Source organism: Poecilia formosa, unplaced genomic scaffold (assembly GCF_000485575.1).
Source record: "Poecilia formosa unplaced genomic scaffold, Poecilia_formosa-5.1.2 Scaffold191, whole genome shotgun sequence".
NCBI lineage: Eukaryota > Metazoa > Chordata > Actinopteri > Cyprinodontiformes > Poeciliidae > Poecilia > Poecilia formosa.
Window position 1 is genome coordinate 1131672 of NW_006800130.1, and position 23508 is coordinate 1155179.

The window sequence follows — 23508 nt, forward strand, 5'->3', positions numbered from 1 at the left end:
TATATATATGTATGTAAACCAATTTTTGATTATAAGATCCAAACAAATTAAAATGTTGCTCAACAAAAACAAAAAAATACTTTCCACCAAAATACAGATTTCTCAGCCTGAATGTAAAGATTAAAGCAGATTTTATGCCAGTAATAAAATTCACAACGCATTGTTTTACAAAATTCAATTTCTTGCTGTGGCCATAACAAAAATAAATAAATAAAATAAAAAATATTTAAAGATTTTTCTTTTTCTGTTCCTATTTTCACTTGCTACGCCAAAAGCAAAAAAAGATCAGTTATTATGATACAAGACTCTTCTGAGTGTTTAGAATTTCCTTGGACTAAAGAGACGTAGCGGTCAAGCTTCTCTTTCCAGTCAACCAATCAAAAGTTGTCCCTCTATGCCACAGAGGCAGCACTTATGATGAGCCTCATTCCCCTCTGGCACAAACTTTTAACACCGGGAAACGGTTGTTGTGCAAGTTACAAATCAGAAGCAAAAACAAAGCAGGTTAATTGATGATCAGCACGATTGGGTTTTAATGAGGCCACGATGCCCACGGCCAGGCCCGGATCAGGATACGCAGGACTTTCTCCTCAGTGCTCCGTCTTCTTTGATCTTGTTTGGTTCCTCGACTGCGGCGACAGCCATTGTTGGCTTTAATTACTTCACGAACCAAATGGTACGGATGAAAGATAGGTTTCTGTAATTAATAAAATTTCCATAAATTTGAATCACTAACCAGTCTCATTAGCTGGCGCCTTTTGTCTTGACTGAAGTTCCCATGTCATCCTTTTCCAACTTTAACTATACAGAAAAGATATTTCTCGAGGGCAGGGATTCACTTGATATGCACCATATTTCCCGATAATCAAATTCACTGTAGGTAATTAAATGCAGCACACACTGTAGTCCTGCTCCAGTGATTGAGGTCAACCTGAGGAAAACGGCAATTGCTGCATTAAACCAAGCAAACGTAAAAAAAAAAAAAAAAAGTCTTTTCAATTAGGTATTTCAGAGGAACGCTGCAGCAGCGGGCATGTTGATCTTATTCAAGCTTAAAAACATAATCAAATTGTTGAAGAATTCGTCTTTGATCATGTGTAATCAGGTTCAGGGGCTGCTTGCTGCATGGCTGAGTTGCAGGGTTGCTTTGCTGGCACTTGGTGTTTTGGATGGAAGTCAGCTTGGCAGTGACCGAGCTGCAGGGTATTCACGGGACAATAAAAAGGACAGTTACTCAGAGGGAGAAAACACCTGTTGTTTTGGAGATTTCAAATATGTTTAGATTGGAAAGCATTTGCTGAAATTTAAAGAAAAGCAGTGCCTTGTGAAGCTACAAACAACTTGAACTTCTTCACATTTTGTTGCACAAATTTCATTGTATTTAATTGGTTTTGACCAACATGAAACACATGTACAGAGGATGGAAAATACTTTTTGTCTTTTTATTTTAATACCCTTGTATTGCATTACAATCACTATCGTCAATACACTTTATCCTGATTTCATGTGACAGATTAACACAAGTACTGTATAATTGACAAGTGGAAGAAAAAACGGTACATGGTTTCATCAAAAGAAAAGCCTCAAAAAGTGTCATGCATTCATATTCAGCCCATTTTACCCTGATACACCTAAATAAAACCCACTGTAGCAGTGAACTGGTGATGTGTCCAGGGTGTACCCTGCCTCACGCCGCCTCAGCGCCTCTGTGAACCTGCAATGATAAGCAGATTTAGTCAAGGACAAAGATGTTGGGAAGTTTAAAGCAGAGGTAGGTTATAAAGTAGAATCCAAGCTTTGAATTGAAGGGCAGTTGGTTGTACTTGGTTTTATTTTGGGGGATCAGAGTACAGGGGAGTGGATGTGATTGCACATCACAACGTTCAGTTTTATTTTTGATGCACTTCTCTTTCTTACAATATAAAATAAAAAAAAACATATATATATATATTTTCTGGACTTTTATTCAGATGCATAAATCATAAAAACAATTTACTGCATCATCAGTATTTGTAATAAAAACAGCCCCTCCATCAATGCAATTGTTTTTTTCTCCTTTGGTGTAAAAATGAAGCTTTTTCCAATTATCACAGACCAGGTCAGACAAAAGGGAAGCAAGTCTTTGTTACTTTGTGACAATGCTCTATAATCTTGCGGAGAACAGCCTGCCATTACCCGGCTGTGGTGTAATAGACTGACATGGATGCTATGGGGAGCAATTGATTCCAGCACATCAATCAGTAGGGGAAGCACACCTTTAATGATTGCAGAGAAGTGGCTTGTTTGTCCTCAACATCACGATAAACGCTAACACGGAAGTGGTGCACAATGCCAGTGTGGCCGACTCAAGAGGCAGTTCTACAGTCCACTCCCTGGTCTTATTTCTAAGAATTTGTTTGATATTCCTGCAGCTCTGGTCTCGAAAACATCAACAAAATACTGAAATTTTCATCTCGGCTACTACATGATTCAAGCATCTCATCAAGAATGAAATTAAAGAGAAAATGATTATCTTTGTTTAGATTAAAAACTCTCTGTGCCTTTGTCTATAGGTATGCGTGTCAGTTAGAACAAAAGATGAAGGGAATATACAATCTTCTTCTCTAAAAGGGAAGGTCCCACCTGATTAAAAAGGGCAGGGGAAAGACTTTGGCGGGCCAACGGGAGAGGTCAAGGATACACCGAGCAGCTCCACTCACCCCGCCTCCTCTCGCATCATTTTTTTATATGACAGCAGCACCTGGAGGTTGAAGTTCGGCGAGACTCTCCATGAACAGAGCGCTTAGCGTCAAACACGAGATTAAAGCAGGGGTGTCGCATCTTGGCAGGACCAAATGAAAATATCAACTGCTAAGCTCACCCCCACCACCACCACCCTTCTGAAAAAGCCAAGGGACAGGTATCTAATATTAGAGAGTAAAGCCTAGTTAGCAAAGGCAGCCTGCCGCTTTCCACATTCTCAGCGCTGGTCAAAAGGCCAGACTGGCTTTGGAATTGCTTTATTGGGGAAATATATTACAGTAGAGGCCTGCAGAACAGCCTTATTAAGGAGGCAGAGAAGAGATGCCCTCGTGACACGTAGTAGGAACTGGGGACATTTCCATATTACTGAATGAGATGCAATTTTAGATTTTTTTTTCTTTATTTATATTTTTATTTTTTATTTTTTGCAAAGCACCATAATCAAGGGAGCTGAAATCTTTAAAGCTTAATCCTGAGGTTCAAAACATAAGATAGCAGTCTAAAACCCTGCAGTGACTCTAAACACATTGAGCTTGTGAAACTGTATGGAAAGTTAAATTCATTTTAAACGGGAAATGAAGTTAAACAGACAAACTATCAAAGTGGTTCAGCCATGTGTTTGGGATTTAACATGCACATTTTAGAGAGAAGCAATTTTGTTGTACACAAATGACTTGTTTTCTTCCCTCGTCGCAGCACGGCGACAGAAGCTGGTGCTTCAGCTCTTGAGTGGCTTGGAGGAATAAAAGAGGCTTATCTGGCCCCTCTCATTTCTTCGGCCACATAATCAGATGACCTGAGGAGAGCTTAAAGAAACAAAGCCAGTCCAACACTCCCTACTCTATCTATCTATCTATCTATCTATCTATCTATCTATCTATCTATCTATCTATCTATCTATCTATCTATCTATCTATCTAACTATCTATCTATCTAACAATCCATCCATCCATCTATCTATCACCTTGTATTTTACTCACATTTTCTCAATAAATCCAACCAGAGGTAATGTAACAAAGTAAAAGGCAAACTTTATGACCCCAGCTCACCCACACAACTCTCTCAAGAAAACCTCATTTGCAATAATTTATTTGACACATTTCTAGTTAATTCTTTTCGTGAAAACGTGAACTTTTTAGCGTGACGTTTAATAGTCTAAACACAATTCATGAAGAAATCAATATTTACACGCACAAAAAAAACACTGAAAAGTTGACTAAACAAAGCAGCAAGACATCCAAACAAACTCCTTCCACTCTATTTCGTTTGACATTGTAGGTAAATAAATGGCTTAAAGATTTTTTGCCACATGATCCCTGCCAACGCCTATTTTCTTCCCCTGTCATACAGCACTATTAATAATCATAAACTCCAGCAAGACATGAAGCTGATCTCGAAGGCTTTTCTATAATCCCTCCCCTGGAAGTGGTCTTTACTGGAAGGCTAGTTTTGTGATGGGCTCACCCAGTCGCACAATGTTGCACTGGGATACAGCATTCAGCTTAAGCCAACTTATCTACTGCATTCAAAGCACATCCATTGAGCTATGTGGGGGAGACTTTTTGCCGATCTATTAAAAAAAATGCTCTTATCTGTATTTAGCATATGCTGTGTATGTCAGCGCTGGCAGCTTTAGACGGATTTACACAGAAAAGGAAGGGGGAAAAAAAAAAACACCTCAAGGTATTCTTGAGCTGAAACTACTGATAACATTTGGAAACTTCTGCAGACAAGCAGGTTTTACAAAAAGACACATTTATTTCTTACTTTGTGTTATTTTTTGGTGCAAAGTGAATGTTTTTGAATTAAATTAGCATTTTTTTCTTTTTTAAAGAAATGATGCCGTTTTCTGCCTGAATGCACAGAAACACTGTTGCCACTCAACAACAGGAATCAAGACATACCAACAGCTTTTCTTTCAGTAAACATTTAAAACGTTAAATAACAAAATTTATACAACGTCCATTTTTGCACTCTTAATACAGAAGGGGATTGAAAATGAAAACATTTTTGAGTGTGTTTGATGGAGTGAGAAACAGTTTGTCGAGAAGGGAAAAAAAAAGAAAAAGATCTGCTGTTGCTAGCCGATGGGTACTTTTTGGATTCCAGCAGCAAATTATGTGGAAATAAACCACACATGAGGCTTTCAGTGTGTTTTAGTGGGAAATCCTTCAGAGGAAACGCTGCTGCTGCAGAAAAAAAAGGGCTCCCAGTCCCTTTCTTTCACTTTGCTTTCATTACGACAGACAAGCCTTATTGGCACTGCGACGTAATCACTCTTAGACAGAGGGGGGAAACTCAACATTTGCTCAACAAAAACTGAAACAAATTTTGCACAAAAATTAAAAAAAATAAAAAATACACAACTGGATTTCCTCCTTGAGCTGTGAGAGAGGAAGAAAAATATTTGGCTTTCAATGGGGCGCGAGGAGAATTTTTATGCAAACCTAACTTTGTTAGTTGGTTGTTTTTCTTACATTGTCAATCTGAACCACATGTAAAAATATTTATTAGTTTTTTTTTAATCTTCTTCTTCCTTTTTTTTTTGTTCTGTTGCAAGAAAACCTTTATTTAACTCTGCTCTCTGGGCTGTGGCGCTTTGGCCTTTGAAGCGATTGAGAAAGAGCTCCGTCATTCATGCTGCATTCAGTGCTGAGAACTGAGCCTCCAAAAACAGCAGTATCCTCTCATACCTGTTGAGAACACTTTCATCCTTAATGGGCTCATTAGCCACATTGTTAATTGAGTGCCATTCAGGCCAACATCAAAGCTAATAATAATTGTTTACTTACTTTAGTTGCTTCACCAAAATAGACCCAACCGAGGTGGAAGGTTGCTTGGTTAGAAAGTGTGCGTTCAGACAGGGATGTCCACTCCAAAATTAACTGAAAGGAAGAAAAAAAAAAAGATCATTAAAAAACGCTGTTTTTAGTTCAGATGTGTCTGAATTTTAATTAACCAATTAAGGTAGGATGAAAGTGAGAAAGTAAATGTTTTAAAAAGTGTCTTGATGTCAAAAATTGTGTTTTATTTGTGTATTTTTTTTAATCTTTATTTATTCTACATTTATTTTGTATTAAATAAATGTAGGATAAAGAATAAACTAAATACTTATATATTAAAAATAAAATTAAAATCCAATAATAATAATAATAATAATAATAATAATTTCTGAGTTCTTCTCCTGCAAGTTTTCTCTCTGGCAGCCTGCTGCCACATTAGTGGATAATGGGATGGCAAAATGGAGGCTAACTCATTGGAATTAAATTTATCAGCATGTGCTCAGAGGTAATAAGCTGTCAGTTATAAAATGAAGATTTGTATTTAGATATATGATAGGAAGAAGAAATGAATAGGCAAAATAAATGAAGCTGCTTTACAACTAAATTACTTATTTGGAGCCAATAGACCACGGAGGGGATCGCGTTGATGACAGTGATTATTGCAGATAATATTTTCTCCCCTGTGGAGGTGAAATAGCAAATATGAAAAAGGTGCACAAAGAGTTAACAGAAGGCTCGCACAAATGTTTTGTTGGACGGTACCATTATCAGACATTATAATGTAGCAAATCTAATTAGCACCGAGGTGCTGAATGACAGACGCGTTAGAAGTGACAATTATCAGCAACATTTTAAACATTTCGAGACGTATATGCGTGCAGCTTTGTTTGTAATCGTGTAGCTGAACTGCTTTCACACTAAATGCTGTCACTTTAAATTCAGCTCCAGTCCGGTGGGGAAGCTGAGTATCCATTTCAAACTAAAATTTTCATGAAAGCATGGATTTCTGTTTTTTTTTTTTTTGTCCATAAGAAAAGAGAGAGAGAGAAGAGGGCTGAGCTGATGAAAGCTGGTCAAAGTTACACCTGAGCTCCAGGCTAAGGCAGATCCATTTCAATTGATTAGGTACCTGAGCGTGATGAAAGTTTTTCAAAAAGTGACACCACAGTCAAAACATTTCAAAGACAACAATTCCCGCTGCATGCCAAGATGCAAAAAACATGCCAGAACCCACGTGAGACAAACAGATGAAACATTTAAAAGCATTGCATTTAAAATTATGTGACAGGAGCTGTCCTTCTGATTCCCTGGCAACTAATTTGTTGTCTGTGTAAGATGTCATTTTAGTCATCTAAATTATTTGATAGCAGCAATCTATTATTATTTACTCAATTTGTGCATTACGGGAAGACTTTTCTAGCATTTAAAAAAAAAAAAAAGAACAACAAAACTAAACGTTAACACTTTCAATTCCAAACAGGAAATTATTTAAAAAGAAATATTTGGAAAAAAACAAACTAACTAAAATGGACAGTCTTCAAGGTTTTGTAACTAACGCATAGGCTTTTGTGATAAAATATTTTAAAAACACAGCATTTTTATTGAGAATGCGTAAAAAATATATTTATTTATACTCTTGTTTCTTCTGAACGGAGGTAATATTATTTTTTTTGGAGTGGCCTAGGCAGAGCCCAGAAATTGAATCTGATAAAAAAATAAAATAAAATAAATAAATAAATAATACAATAAAATCTGTGGTAGGAGACAAAGATTAGGGTCATTGTAAGGAGGTCTTCCAAAGATTTAGAGCTAATCACAAAAATAAAAGATAAATTATAAAATATTATCAGAGAATACACAGAAAAAGTTAATCAGCAATTACAGTAAGAGTTGGATTTTTTAAATCCAAATTTAGATTATTGGATTGATTATTGACAAGGCAAATAGTACTGTTAATGAAAAAAAAGAGGAACAAATATAAAATTTTTTGAAAAAAATAATAGTCATTTTACATTGTTTTATTTTCTTTTAAAATATGTTTATCATTTCCATTTCAAAATAAAGTTTGTGCTTGAATGAAAATCTTTTAACATGCTCAGAGTATGAATGCATATGAGTTGAAATATTTTCGGACCAACATTATGAAAGCCGGGATGTCTCAGGAATATTTGTTTCAAACAAGGTATTTTTTAGTTTTACAGAGCTAATTTTCTTTTTTACTTGCAAAAATAAAGCAAAATCTATTTGTGACAAAGTCACATGACTGATTATTATCTTAAAGCTGCAGTACCTTTTAATATATATATCACCTATTGTGAGAAAGATTTGGTAGATATGTTCTTTTCATCTGAGCAGCCTGGTGTAAACAAGCAAAGAAAAGTGTATTAAAAATGCTGTGTCTATAGGGCTCATGTCTGATGTCTGTCAAATCATTAAAGAAAAAAAAAGAGAGACTCTCTTATCAAATGCCTGGGATCAGCAATAGTGGTGGCACATCACTGAGACGAGGTATGCCTTCCATGGGGGCAACTCGAGGGGGCCTTTTGTGAATTTATAGAGTGCGATAAAATCAGCTTCATATTTCTCTGCGAAATCGGCTGATGAAAGGAGCCTGCAAGAGAATTACACGACGGAGAGTTTTGTCGCCAGACCCGTAGGCTTTAGAAGCTGGGAATTGAAAAGATAATGAGAAAAGCTATGCTGCGAGGTTGGCTGTGTTTAATAAGTCATCATGCCTCCTATCTATTGTTAGGAGCCCACCAAAGATTGTGTTTCCGCCATTGCTTAATACTCTGCAGCAAGCAGGCGTTTCAATGGCTATATTATAACCAGCATGGCGTGGAAGGGGGCTGGAAGCTTATAGCAGAGACACCATTAGAGTCTTGTGATAGGAGTGAACAAAGAACTGAAAAAAAAAAATGAGTCTGTTCTCTGGTTTTCTTTTCCTCTTAAAGAAAATGTGATTGCAGTTAAGATTTTTCAGCTCCCAACTTGTATATTTTTCTGCAAATTATTTGTGTCAGTGAAAACAAAATGAAACAAAAAAACAAATAAGGCTGCAAATGACAGCAATATAAAGAACAACATAACAGAACGGTAGAAGTTATACTAAAAAAAAATGTTCATCTCATAACTCATCAAACAAATTTCCCCCACTCCAGTGCTCCCTTTCTTCTCCTTGCAGAGTGTATGAAGGAAAAACGAATGTAAATGTGAGCTGATGATGAATGGCTAAACTGAATTTCTGAAAAGAATTAAAGCTTTGTTGTGACACTTGACACATATTGGATGAAGGAAAAAATGAGAAAAAAAATAGAATAAATAAGGGCGTACTTTTTTTTTTTTACAGCTTGTGTAATTACTGTATGACACATGTAATGGCCCATTTTTTGCATTTTGACGGCACGCTTCAGAGCCATCTTTTGTCTTCATGTCACTGCCTCAGGGCATGCATGAAAACAACACCATTACTACATTCAGAACTAGACTGTTTGTAGTACATTTGTTCGCTTACATCTGCCTCTGCGAGCTTTAAAAAGACAGCCTTGTCGCACACTCTGATCAACAAGAGTCAGTCAGGAAGGATTTTTGAAGCGTGCAGAGTTTTTAACATGGAAATTGGCTTTGAACCCCATCTGCACAGGTCGGCACATCTCTGGGCAAAGCTCTGCTGCTGCTGCTGACAGAGAAAATGAACAATCGGTTCCTCATAATGTGGCCTGATTATTATCCTACTTACCCCCCACAAATTTAAACTCAGAGCAAATTTCTGTACCCTGTGAAATCTGTAAACTTGGAAATAGGGAGGGGTATTAATGTCTGTTTTCAGAAAAAAAAAATAAAAATAAAGCTCTATCTATATTGAGGTTCGAAAACAAACAAACAAACAAAAAATCTCAGATCAACAACGCACTTCCTGAGTCCAACACAGGAAAACAACACCATATGGAGACTACATGGAGAAAAACAGAATATTCAAAATTGGTTGGTTCTAACATTGCCATCAACTTTGGCCATCAGGAAATAACTTTTAAAAAATCCTACCTGGGTAGAAATGTTGTTTTCAGACTCCAAAATTAAAACAAACAAACAAACAAAAAACAAAAAACAAAAACAAACTCTAAGATTTATATGTCAGGCTCAAGTGAGGTGGGACTCAGACTGTGCAACATGATACAAACCCGAGCAAAGTTTGAGCTGAGTGAGTTCAGCGACTTTGGGAAGGGATCTGTCAGCGTCCAATCTGAGATGTCTTTATTTGACGTGATTGTGTTTTTTTTTTTTTTTGTTCGCGGCCGGTCCAGCCCGCCAGTGTCCCTTTCACCCCTAAAAGCAGCTGGGTCCCTGACCTCTACAGCAGCGGCCCTCAAAGCCTGGCTCTTTTCAGGCTCGGGAGCACAGGGGGAACCTCCCCGTTCCCTCCCACCGGCAACATCCCTTTCAGCTGCAGAGATAACTTTATTCATCTTGTGCATCATTGTATCCAGTTGAATGCGAAGAACTATGCAGACACTTGAGTGAATTGAGCTAGCGTGCGTGCATGTGTTAAGGACAGGAAAGAAGGGGAGGTGTTATGTCTCAATTTCAGCAGTTTGACAGAAAAAAGAATATATATATATATATATACATATATATGCATGCAAGAACTTCGAAAAACCTACTTCCAGCATTTTTCATTTCACCAGGAGAGATGGAGTTGATCAAATTTGAGGAAGATAGAGTCATGATTTCATATTAGCACTTAAAATTTGCAATCACTGAAAAACAAATATTTTGAGAATTACACTAGGGCCTGCAGATGCTTTCTCTCAGTTTCTGGAGCTAATTTACATAAAACGTGCTAAATAGCTGTGTTTTTCTCTCCCTCTCTTTTCTACAGCGGTAACCTCTGCTGATTCGGCGATGGACAGCTGCCAGAGACAGTTAAGCTTATGTTCACCTGCCTAACACCGAAACAGCACGAGGACCACCCTGCTCTTCTCTCATCATTCATATTCAAGCCAGGGCCTCTTGACAAGTCTGCTGATCTCACTCAATGTTTTGTGATTTGGACAATACGTTTTCAGTGTGTGGGCAAAAAAATGCTGAGGCCATCTCCCTTCTACGGGCCGGTCTTGTGAGACACAACTAAGGCAGAAGCTCTCAAACTTTCCCTCCTCTGTGAGAGCTCAGCCTGTCAGTGAATCTGTCCCATCGCCGACGAGTTAGATGAGAGTTTGTTTCTTTAAATAAGGCTTGAAAGAAAAAAAAATGCGAAAGACTACCAATCTTCTTAAAGGTTTTAATATATATCAGATGTTTTATTCTAAAAGAAGAATCTGTACACCAAACATTTCTGCTACATCACTTTGAAGACGTTCTTTTTATATGAAGTCACGTAACACTTTTTGACACAATATTTTTTGGAAAGTTTAAAAATAAAATATTTACTTGATCCTTCTCAAGTATATATCTTATTCAGGGGTGGCCCAATGGATTACTGGGCTAAGCAACTGTTGGGGACCCAGACTGGCCTGGGGGTCCAACAAGAGTTTAATTTACCCAGTTAAAGTTGACTAATACAATTATGCACATACAGGCGCATTTTGAAAAATTCTAATATCTCAATAATTAAATTCAAAATCCATACTATAATGATTCAATACACACATCTTGTGCTTATTTATGTCAATTGTTATGATTATGACTTACAGCTAATGAAAATCCATGTTTCAGTTTCAAGGAAAATTAGAAGAATTTGTTTTTTTTGTTGTCGTTGCAGAAACGATATGCTACGGCCAACACAAGCCTGGAAAGCTGCTAGTTGTTCACAAGGAGGGCAAGCCATTAAAGTTCAGTGCTAAAGAAGCCAGCTCACCACAGAATGCTGTATCCAATCACAATAATGTAAAGTTGAGTGGAAGAAAGAAATGAGATCAACTTAAACTATAGTAGAAGGGCAGCAATTCATGCAGGAAGAGCCATAAACAAGGGCTGAGTGCATATCCTCATGGACATGCTTTTCAGTAGCATGGCATTATTAGGAAGACAGTATTAAAAAAAAGGTTTTATGTATTCAACCCTTCTGGTGAATTTGGAACTTCATAAGCAGCAAGTCATACTCATCAATGTTAACAGAAATAAGCACTTAAAATATCACTCTGCAAGAAAATAATCTGTACTATAGACACCTGTACTTTTTGAGTTAGATGTCTGAACCAAATTAACTTTCATAGTTAGAAGATATTTTTTTTTAGCTAATTTTATAATTTCTCTGCTAGTTGTGTCTGAACACACTACAGATGTAAATAGCTAAGCAGTAGTAGAGCTAAAAGACAACCTCTTGTCTGCAGACTCTGAAAATAATCAAAGCAAGTTTTATCAAATTTTACCTCTCTGCACCTTTCTCTGACTAAATCAGAGAAGTTGAGAAAAACTTTGTAAAACTGACAATTGCTGAGAAAAAAAAAATCTTATCAAGCCATAAAATTTCTTAATTTCACAGTTTACATACAGAAGAAATAGGAAATTCTTACAAAAATGAATACTGAAACAACAGTGGTTTAACATAAGCACTACACAGCACATCCATCTAATGTGCTGCATAGAAAAAAAAAGTAAGAGGACAGATCGTTTCCTACGGTCACTGTCGTGCATTATAGCCTCACTGGTCAACTGCAAAACAAGTTATTCAATGGTTATTCAATTAATTTCAATTCAGTTTGGAAATACTTTATCAATCCTAAAGGGAATTAATAAATGTAGAATGCAAAAATGATCAAGCATGGAGAATATAAAAGGGAGTGGCACAGTGGCGGCTGCTGGGCCTCATAAATCCTTGTTCCGGCACTGTTAAAACTATTTTGAAAAGTTTATTTGGCATTGGAAAATAACTAAAATAACAGCATTAAATCCTTTTTACAAATTTAATGATATTTTAGCACACCAAGTAGACAAATAAAAAATAAAAAAATAGATAAATGTATGAAAACTTTGGCATGTTATTTTAAAAATGTTTCTGCAATAATAATGCACAAAAATACAATTTTCTAAATAAGAGCATCCCATATTTGTGATGTAGCCATGAACTAAAAACTTCTTTTGGGGATTTTGATATCCTAAAGAGAGAGGTTTATACATTAACGCTGTAGTTGCAAAACACTGTTGATATTCAAATGATTATTGTGCAAAAGCTGGGATAAGCTTCAGTGTGAGAGCTCTTCTAAGTGCCTACAACTATTGCTAATTCCCCTCACCATTGTGGGCTGAACAAAGGCCTTAATCCCATTTCACTTTTGCGGGAGGCTGGGGCTATTTTCCCCTCTCATAAACCAACAACACTCCCCCCTAAGCCAGAGCTGAGAGGTTCTGAGAAAGGGGCCAGTGTGTGTATACTTCAAGGCTCCTTTTTTGTCCAACTTGGCCGGTACTCTGCATAAACTTTTAAGTGGTCCCAGTAGGCCACGAACACCTTTTTTGGCAGGAAAATAAGCTACCAAAAACTGTAAAAAAAGAAAAAAAAAAAAGAAAACCAAACACTCTCTTAACCTGAACAATACAAAAGAAAATATATGAACTCTTTTATACCTCAAGTCTGGGCTGCAAAGACTTAACACATTTTTTTTCCTTTTTTTGACACATACTAGTAAAAGAACGTTCACTCCTCTGAAAGCAGCTCTCTTTCTCTGCTTCGCAAATCCTTTAATACATTATTTATAACATGGTGGTCCACTATCAAAGCGAGTGGAGTAGGACAGGATTCAGTTCTGCTTCTTTGTAGTATTACGCTTTAGCTTGCAGTGGAAAATAAAACCACTTCTTTGACTTTGACATAATATTTTCTCTTTGTCATAAAACCCACTTCGGCACTAGCTTTCACATTAATGCTTTAATTAAAAGAAGTGACGGTTGTGGGGCTTCATTTCATTCAATTATAAGTTGTCACTGCAAATGTAAACTTCTTTAGACTTGTATATAATCCTGTCATTCAGTGTTACATCAAACAACATTTCATGTCTGATTAATGCTGATTTTTTTTTTTACTTTTAAATGCAAAAAAAAAAAAAGTCTTTGAAACCTCCGCTTAATCTATTTTTTAATAACAATAGGCCCACAAAATGTGCAGTAGGAGTTCCTGAGTGGATAGGAGGCTTGGCAGAGCTCCCTTGGAACAGACAGCAAAGCCACTGGGCTGGTTATTTAGTGAGCAAGTGATGGCTTTATTCAGCTGCTGTGTCATGCAGTGCATGTGAACCAGCATGCAGGCCAGCATGTGGCCCGTGTTGGCTCATGTTAGGTGTGTAGTCCCACTTTAAAAAAAGGAGGGGCACATAAAAACACAAAAGTGGCAGGAGTTTCCTTCGACAGCCCCACAAACCATCCCCTCCTTTAATCTTAATCAATTAGACGCCCGTGAAGTGCAAACAAATCACAAACCTGTCAGCGTACACAATACAGTGTAAAGAATCTGCAAATTACATGCAGTGTAGACAAGCCGCATCCCTCTTCTACAAAGCTCCATTGAAAGCTTCACATAAACCGGATCATATTTGTGCCCACTGACTTGCAGCATAATAAAGGATATCTGCCTGCTGAGGTGCCCACCGGAGTCCTCAGCTGTTAGGTTAATATCCACTGGGATCCACTAAGGTGAGTGTAGCCTTTCACATGCAATACTCAGCTCTGCAAAGTGATACCTCTCTGATGATGTGAATGGTTTATAACATCCCCTGATAGAAACGTTTATCCATGGAAAACTTGGCCTAATGATATTTCCCTTTCTCAAGTTGACAGAGAGAAAATCCTGAGTTAAAGTATTATTGAATTCATACACCTGCAGACATGGAGTCATGTATCAAATCTAACCGACTCTTATCGGCACAGGATGCCACTTGAGGGTCTTTCTGGGATGTGGGTGTGGGGTGTTTAGGCTTCAGGCAAAGATCTCATCTGTTGTGGTTGGAAGGCAACAATGACATTAAAAAAAAACAAAAAAACAAAACTTTCTTCTCGTACTTTTGATTATAAAAGTGAAGCTATGTTAGTTTTCATTACTTTCCAACTAAAACTGTGCATCACATCTATTGTAGCTGTTCTAGTTTATAATGTAATTGAGAAAGGCAACAATTAGGATTAAGCGACAAAGGACACATTATTTTAACAGAGAAGATGCTAAATATATATCAACCTCAGTCTATCCACCTCTTCCTACATCCGACAATCACTTGTGAGCAAAACATCCGGATACTTAAACTCTGCTTAAGGGAGAGACTGACCCCCAACCCAGATGCACCAGTCCATCTTTTCTTCACATAAAACCACAGCCCTAACCTTAGAGGATCTGACTCTCACGCTGTTCATTTAACACTCAGGTGTAAACTGCTCCAGTACACACCAAACAAAGCCTCTTTCCTGAAGACACTGAGAAAACTACATAATCTGTAAAAGTATAGATGAGCTGCAGACGTTCTAAAACCAGACACTCACCTCTCTACAGCTACATCTCTCAATCCTGTCCATGAAAACCATAAACAAGACCTAATGTGCAGGTATGTCAGACCAGGTACCCAGAAATACTGCTGTAACACACACACACACACACACACACACACACAAACAAACAAAATACTTCATAGGACACTGCTGTAAATCTTCTCTAAATGACCGTGACCCCCACATAAACTCTGTAAGGATGAAATATCTTATGGAAGCATTTTGTTATCCTTGGCTGGACTATAATGTGATGGTATAACTTTAAAAATACAACAGTTGTTGCTGAAGAATATCTTTTCACCTTTCTGGGTGAATATATTAACCTGCACACTGAAGGTATGTAATCGTGGAAAAACATTCAGCTTCTTAAATTATTTTAGAAATTCAAAAGTACAGTTACGTTTCATTTAAGTTGGCAAGTTTTTTTTTGTTTTGTTTTGTTTTAATTATAATCCATTAAGTGTGCCCTGCAGATGTTTTTAACTTCAATTACAACTAAAATAAAATGTAAGGAAAATGTCTCTTTGGAATCTGGGGCGGTAGCTGTTCGCTAACAGTATTTAAAATGCATTGTAAAAAAAGGAGGAGAAATGCGTGGAAGTCTAACTTTGCAAAGACTGTAATCTTGAGTTTAATCATGAACCCCACATGGAGATTTGGAGAGGCACTGATTTACTTACATTGCTGTTATTTACTCACAGAAATGCATGGAAAGGTGTGAGAAAATAACTACAATTCAGACTGACTAAATCACCAGCTTGTCTATGATGTTTTTCTCAATCAAGTAATGTCACGGCCTCCCATGGCTCCAGACACTGGAAGCTTCAGAGGACATAGTTTAGATTATGCTTGATATTTTCATTATTCTTACATGTGTTCTTGCCATCATCATGGAAATATTTATATTTTCTGGAGTCCCTGTACCAAAGGGTGAAAAGGTAGTTATTTACAGACAAAAGCAGTAAGCTTTTTAGCGTCAAATTGGTGCATTACATACACCAAGGGCAAACATTAGCAGTTGGGTAAAATCTAAAACCTCAACACGGTCCACATCTCCAGGAAGCAGTCGTTTCTCAACAGCCGAGAGCCCAGATCGTCTGTACGAAGCAAAGTCCAGCACAAGGTTTTCACCAGGCAAGATTCAATCAAGATCTGGTTTAACTTGCTCATTGGTCTGGATTAAGAACTAGTCTATAAAGACAACAAGAAGGTTGATGGTTAATGATCCTCCTCTTTGAATGATGCAATATTTGAAAAGGACGTAGAGAAGGAGGAGAGGAAGTGCTGTCCCACTTGAAAAAAGGGCTTTGCAGAAAATAGTTTGATGTCATGTTTGTCTCTGTATAGCTCTGCGATAACCTGCCAACGTGTGAAGAGTGTACCTCCCCTCATGCTCAATGACTGTTGGAGATGGCACCAGTTCTCCCAAAACTCTGTAAGTATTAAGTTGGTATACCAAATAGATGGAGGTGTGCAAGGAACACTTCTTGCTACACGTCAACCCTGTTAGCATCAGATTTTATGCTCTAGTTTTGTAATAACTTAATAGGACAAGAAATGTATATTTTCCACACCTTTGCTTAGAAGCTACAATGCGTAAAAAATAATGCAGTGCTTAAAACTCAAGAAGTGAGGAAGCTCACACTAGAACAAAATTTGAAAGCAAATAAGTGGCTTGACTAGTCTTAAACTCAGGTCACATGATTCAGAGTCTAGTGCAGAAACTGCAGTTACTGAGAGCTTCTTGAGCTAATGTTGAGAAAACAGACTGTGGCAGACACTGTAAATTTGTCAAAGAACTTCATTCCAAAGTCAATAAGTCATCTAAGCACCAAAACCTCTTTAAAAGAAAATAAATCTTTTTCAGATGCTCTGTAGAAAAATGTGTCAATGTCAAATTATTTCAGGCTGTGGAGTTAGACTAGTTTATTATAAGGATTTGGTGTATATTTTTAAACCGCACTGTGGTCTGTTGAGGTTCTTCAAAATGTTCATTATAAATTAATGCGATTTAAATGGTATCCAGATGCCACCAAGTACGCCAGCAGCTGGTAGACTACTTTGAGGATTAAAGGTACAGACAGATCACAGTGAAGAAAAACGTTCTGTTTAATACATTTATTAAACAGAACATTTAATAAACATATTATTAAATGTTTATTAAACATTTAATAATAGGTTTAAACTGCTCCAGTACACAATAAAACCTCTGTCTTGAAGACACTGACAAAAATACATAATCTGTAAAAGTACAGAAGAGTCGCAGAGGTTCTAAAACCAGATACCCACCTCTCTACATCTACATCTAGCAATCCTGTCCGTGAAAACCATAAACAAGACCTAGTGTCTTCTGTTTTATTAAACATTATGTTTAATAAACATTAAACATTATGTTTAATAAAACAGTTTTATTCTGTTTTATAGTTAGAGATATACCCATCAGGCTTTCCTGGTTATCACAAATTTGTGTTCTTTTTCGACCTACCAATTCTGCTACAACATTTATGGCAGGTTCTTTGAAAGAGGTAGTAATTTTGATACTAACGGACCTTTTAGCCCAGCGGGCTCAGCCCTTACTAAAGAGGGGCTGGCTTTTCTTCTACTCTGAAGTCACCTAGAGAGAGCAGTGTTTGGCGGGTGAAGGGATATTTACTTCTAGCTGCCAAATATCCCTCCATTGGTGAGCAACGGGGTTGCCTTTCAGGTGTTGTAGCTTGCATGAGGAAAAGCTTTCACTTTTACAATAAATTAACATCAAATTTTATATATGTAAAGAACTTTAAAATAAAAGTATTTTGAGAAAAGTACAGGCATTCATCTTTTATGCATTTTACTTAAGACTCAAGAGAGATTACTTCATAGATTTACAAGATAAAGTTTTCTTTATCTTTTCATGTGACTTTTTAGGACTAAACTTGATAGCTCCAAATAGACACAAACGGTAAGCAGAACACATAAGTCGTCAATAAGAGAATTTAAAGTGCAATATTTGTGAAGAAATGTTTAGTTATTGGTCTAAATTTTAGCATCAAACTGTCTGATATCTGTAAATATACCTCAATATAACCTTTTAAAATAAAAGTTAAATAAAATGTAGAATTAAATATTTGAGCTCAGATAAACCTACTCTGCTGATCGACATAAACTGACTGATTGATGTCATGCTTGACTGATTATTGAAGCAAGACATTTGCCTTACATAAAAATGTGATTATATTTTTAGTTGAGAGAAACATTATAAATCCACTATCATCCATAAGCACTTGTCTTTCCAGTGGTCTTCGGGCATGCCCTGGTTAGTCACTGGTTCAACTATGCATGCATACTCAGTTAGAGAGATCACTAAACAGTCATGGTTTTGGAAAGTGAGAGGATGTGAGAAAACCGAGAAGGAACCAAAACATGCATCAGGAGAACATGCAAACTCCATGCAGAATGACTCAGCGCATCAGGATTTGAACCCAGAAACTTCTTGCGTCAAGACAACACTGCTATCAAGAGTGCTACCATGCAACCCCAATAGACATCAATATCACTATTTTTAGCAGCAAAATAGTCATCTATTTGGCTGCATTTTTAGGGATTAAGAAATTGGCAAAAGTGGACCCTCCCAACGCCTTAAAAAAGGTCTTATTTAGTTAACATTATGCAAAAATTAATTTATTTTAAAAATTTCACAACACAAAAGAACCACTTAGCCCTAGCTGCCTATTAGATTTATCAAGGCCCTAACCTGTGTGATAAGTTGTAACATCCAGATGATCATTAAATAAAGTTCCTTATCAGGTGTTCACTTGTGCAAGAATTAAGCAGTACTTTGGTTCGGAACATTTTAACCCCAGAGTTTAATTAATATTAAAGAAGTGGCAAAACAATAGCCCCACTGCATTTGAAATCTTAACCTCCTGTGCCCTCATTTGGAGTACCTTGCATATCTCCATGCAGCACCGGTCTAATCTATGGCACGTCGACGTGACCAGGTGAAAAGTGCCGTTAATTCTATATTGGAGAAGGCCATGTGTTGAGAGCAGCAGAGACAGGTAGAGCATGCCATGGGAGTCAGCAGGTGACCTGAGAGGGATTGCCAGGCAGGGTGTTAATTGGATAGGTGCGCCAGCCCATTTGTGCTGGCTGTCCCATCGCACAAGATATGGTACCTATTTTTTGACTCCCAAGACAAGCTGCTAGTCTACTCTCATACGCGCTCTAAATATAGCTTGTGAAATAATTTGTTTCTTACCATGACATGACTTTTCCCAAGTCAAAAACTCAGGGGGTGGAGGGAATTGGAAAGACAAGATGCAAGTACATCCTGAGGCTGAGACTCTCTCTCTCAGATAACAGTTTATGAAAACCTGTAAACTTATTAAAGAACACTATTTAAGAAGATAAGTTTGGCAGCTGACAACTTGAGTTTGTCGTTAGTAAATGCAGTAATTGACGTTTGTGAGGAGATAATGTAAAATAAGTTTGTTAATAAATGTACAGTAATTGCTGTGTCTGTAATAAGAAAATGTTAGTTGTGAAGTTAATCAACTATAGGCTAATGAAAACATATTTTGTCATGTTGTCATGTCTTTTACTTGTCTCACAAGCCTGTTTACCACTTGGCGACTGCAATTAGTTCACAAGCTGTTGGTTACTGACATCAGAGGAAATTGCAAAATAGTGATTTAAAAGTATGTCAAAATAAACTTGTACAGTTAGCACATTTCAAAAACTGGATGTTAACTCTGTATTTATTTATATGTTTAATATCAAAATTGGTCTGATTTTAGAAAAACATTTGACACAATCAAAACTGCATAGGTCTGTATGATATTAGGATTTTCAGTTTTTCCTTTTTTTTTTTTTAAAAAAAAAACAAAAATGCAGTAAAAACAAAACCATAAATAAGTAATAGGCAAAAACATTAGAGCAACTTGACAGTTAAAACATTTCTGGGATGCTATCAAATTCTCATGGTTATTTGGTTTTTGTGTTGCCCTGTAGTGGACTGGTGGAAACCTGTCCATAGTATATCCCACTTCTTGCCCAATAAATGATGGAGATAGGCACCGACTCTCCAGCAACCATGTAAGAATCAAGCAGGTGTAAAAGATGGATGGATGGCATCCAATTCATTTAAAGTAGCGCTTTGACTTTTTTACATGTATATATTTACATATTTAATGCATCTTGGTAACGCTTTGGCTAAAAGTTCTTGACTTTCTGCTTTATATATATATAATTTTTCTGTCTAAGTTCATTTTCTGATTGTAAAGTTGAACCACATAACTTGCTAAATGTTGCAGAAATCTTTTTTTTTTTATAGAACTGCAACCTGCATCTGTAGAACATAACGCAGGACTGATTTCTAAATTGTAAGTTTGTCTAATGTTGTCACTAAGAATACCATATGATGTAGGGGTGGTTGATATGACGTCAGACAGAAACGTCAAACTCGGCTCTCGTTGATGTAGTTGAAGGATTGAAAATTGCCTCATCTTTTTCGAAGGGAGGCGTCCTCCTCCGCTCCTCAACGCCAGACACCTTCTCAACTATTTGGCTGTGTTGTGATTGAGCAGAAGTTTTAACCTGTCATTTCTTACCCATGTATTCCCCCTCCTACTTGTAAGAAAAATTGTAACAAAAGTATGACAAAGCCATCTTGTTTAAAGCAATACAACATTTGAAAACTCAATTACCGAAAAAGATTTTTACCATCCACTGTCCGGTCTAAACAGTCTCTGCAGCTGCTAGCGCTTTTATGATTTATTGAGTTAAATGTTTAGAAAACATGGAGAAAATGAAACAAAGAATATCTTAGGAAACATGGGTAAAAAAAACATATCAGACACCAACTCCGGGTTTGCTTTGTGTGTGAAAATTAACTACTTTTCACTGCCATGCAGCATGAACCAGCCCTGCCTGCTTTTATTTGAATGTGAATGCTTCTAATACAGCAAAGGGGTATACATAACCTTTAATTTAACCTTAACCATTGTGCTCAGTGCAGACTAGCCCTTCCATTGTTAAAGATGTGGCATCTTATTTTTTAATAAGCAAAGGGGATTAAATTAAATCTCATCCAATCCAAATGAAATGAGGATTTTTGGATGCATTCATACAAAATGTGTCTGGAAAAGATAATTCCTCTTAATGGAAGGAATTTAAAGAAGTTGGCTCATGCTTTGGCACTTGGATTACAATGTGCTTTTTTTTCTGGTATCAGTATAATTTTAAAATGGGAAGAAATTCAGTAAAAAAAAAATAATAATAAAATAAACTGAGAAAAAATGTGACACAAGAAAACGTCAAATTAGGTACATTCTAATATCAACCTGGCAAAAACTAAATAAAAATAAAAAAATACACTTATTCTTCCTCACTATAGTCAGCAAAAAACATTGTTTTGTGTCATCTTAGTGATTTTACATCTAATTATTTCCTTTACCTCCTTTTCCTCGCTATTTGTGCTCCTCCAAGGTAGGGGCTTATGTGAGGTGTCAAATTTGTGGGTGATATCTCAATTAAGCCAAAGGGGGAGAAAAAAAAAAAAAGGAAAATCTATTGTTTATGGGGGTGTGCGAGGGTATTTTCAAGCTGCAGTCTTTAAAATGGAAACAAGAATGTGTTCGGTCAGCTTGAACAGCGCAGAAGGATTTTGGGGAGGACTCGTCCTTTGTGACACATGCAGCATAGACATAATGAATTATATTATAATTACAAAGCGCAGTCTGTAGAAGTGGACAATATAGATATTTGGCCAGGAGGGGGTTGGAGTGTGCTGCTCCATAGAGACTCAGCCACTCCAGACAGCATTTGCTATTCAGATCAGTTTAACTTAGACAAATCTCAATATAGATGAATGGGGCCTTTGTTTGGAAAGTAAAAACATTTGAACAAGAAAATCTAATCTTCTCATGCGCAGTAGTTTCAAGACACCAAGACTTTCTGATTCAAAGTCAAAAAGTCAAAACAATATGTTTATTCGTAAACCATCAAAAATGGCAGGAGTAAAAAAAAACAAAAAACAAAAAACAAAAAAAAAAGTAAAACTCTTTCAGTAAATAAATGTAGGTGGGAGCGTTTCTTTTTTCTTTAAGCCAGAAAACACAGGTTTGGCAGGTGGAGCATGAGGCATGCTGGAGGAGAGATGCTGGAGGAATTGTATTTTGTGGGCAAAGCAGAAGTGAGCAGAGCAGCAGAGGGGAGGGAAGCTGGCAGTGACTGAGAAGATGAGGATTTGACGGCAAGGTGACAAAGAGTTCAAACAAAATGAGGCTTGTAGATTAGCAGCACTCCCCTCAGTGACAGGTGTCATCTCTTGGGGCAGTCTGTCATTCTGCCTGCTGCCACTCTTTATATAATACAAGAAGCGAAGGAAGGAGGAAGAACGAGGAGAGGCAGCAGCACTTGCTCCTCACGGCTCGGTCCACACACTGCTGTACCTGTCTAAAACCGAAATTAAAGCCTGAGCGGCAAGACGGGAACATAGTGAAACAAACCTGACGCAAGTGTTGATTTACATTGAGAGGTAATGTGCTTTAATAGGTCAAGAAAGGTTGCAGGTGGGACATTTCATGGATTTGTAGGCTATGCACTTTAGATAAAAAAATGTTGCTAATTTTAGAGGCGAAGATTACATTAAAACCTGAAGGATATATTCGATTTGATGAAATTGACTTGCACGTCAGAGGCAGAGGATAAAACATTTTTTTTCCCTTTTAAAAAAGATAAAATTGGATATTTTAAATTTTTACAATGATAATGTACAAAAATATTCTTTTTCTTTCAGGGAATTATTAACCATTATTCATTTAGTGTTGTCAGAAATATAATATTTTGAGGAACATCAATGTCTTTTAGTTTATGGTTTACAAGCTAAATCTATATTGTTCTTTAAATAGTGCATAAAATCCCTCTAATTTTGCATGTCTAAAATTTGTAGATTGAATGTATTCATTTGAAAATCCAAATTGTTCACCTGATTTATTTACAAAAAAATAATTGTGAATTATCCATCCATCCATCCATCCATCCATTTTCTTTACACCCTTGTCCCTTAGTGGGGTCGGGAGGGTTGCTGGTGCCTCTCTCCAGCTAATGTTGCGGGCGAGAGGCGGAGTCACCCTGGACAGGTCTAATTGTGAATTAATTTCTGAGAAATAAGACTGAAAAAATCTAAATATTTTACTAATGCATAAAACCACCAAAAATGTATGTTTATCTTCTCAGCAGAAAAAAAAAAAATCAAAATACATAACAAATTAGTAACGGTTTTCCATTACTAGTTAGAAGAATCAAAAACAGGAATTTAGGACAAAACTAAACAGACATTGTATTTTTTTCCCCAGTCAGTTTAGTTTTGGCCAAACCTTTAACAAGTCTGCAATAGAGGAAGGTATTAACTAAAGCTCGGAGGGAGCAGCCAGCTCCCGTCATCCTGGTGACACGCAGACTGAGACCTGCTGCTCTCTGCCCAGGACTCCAGCCATCTGCTCTACAGATTGCACTCAAACACACACAC

General features: G+C 36.9%; 1 long non-coding RNA gene across 2 annotated transcripts in view; it reads right to left on the minus strand.

Annotated features, from left to right (window-relative positions):
* Nucleotides 1-1426: 1426 nt before the first annotated feature.
* Nucleotides 1427-23508, minus strand: part of LOC103147871 (uncharacterized) — a 99558-nt gene continuing 77476 nt past the window's right edge. For both annotated transcript variants that reach the window (XR_477296.2, XR_001663987.1), the window contains exons 3-4: nucleotides 5535-5627; nucleotides 1427-1714 (exon numbers count right to left, since the gene is read on the minus strand). This is a non-coding gene — a long non-coding RNA (uncharacterized LOC103147871). The remainder of the gene's footprint in view (nucleotides 1715-5534; nucleotides 5628-23508) is intronic.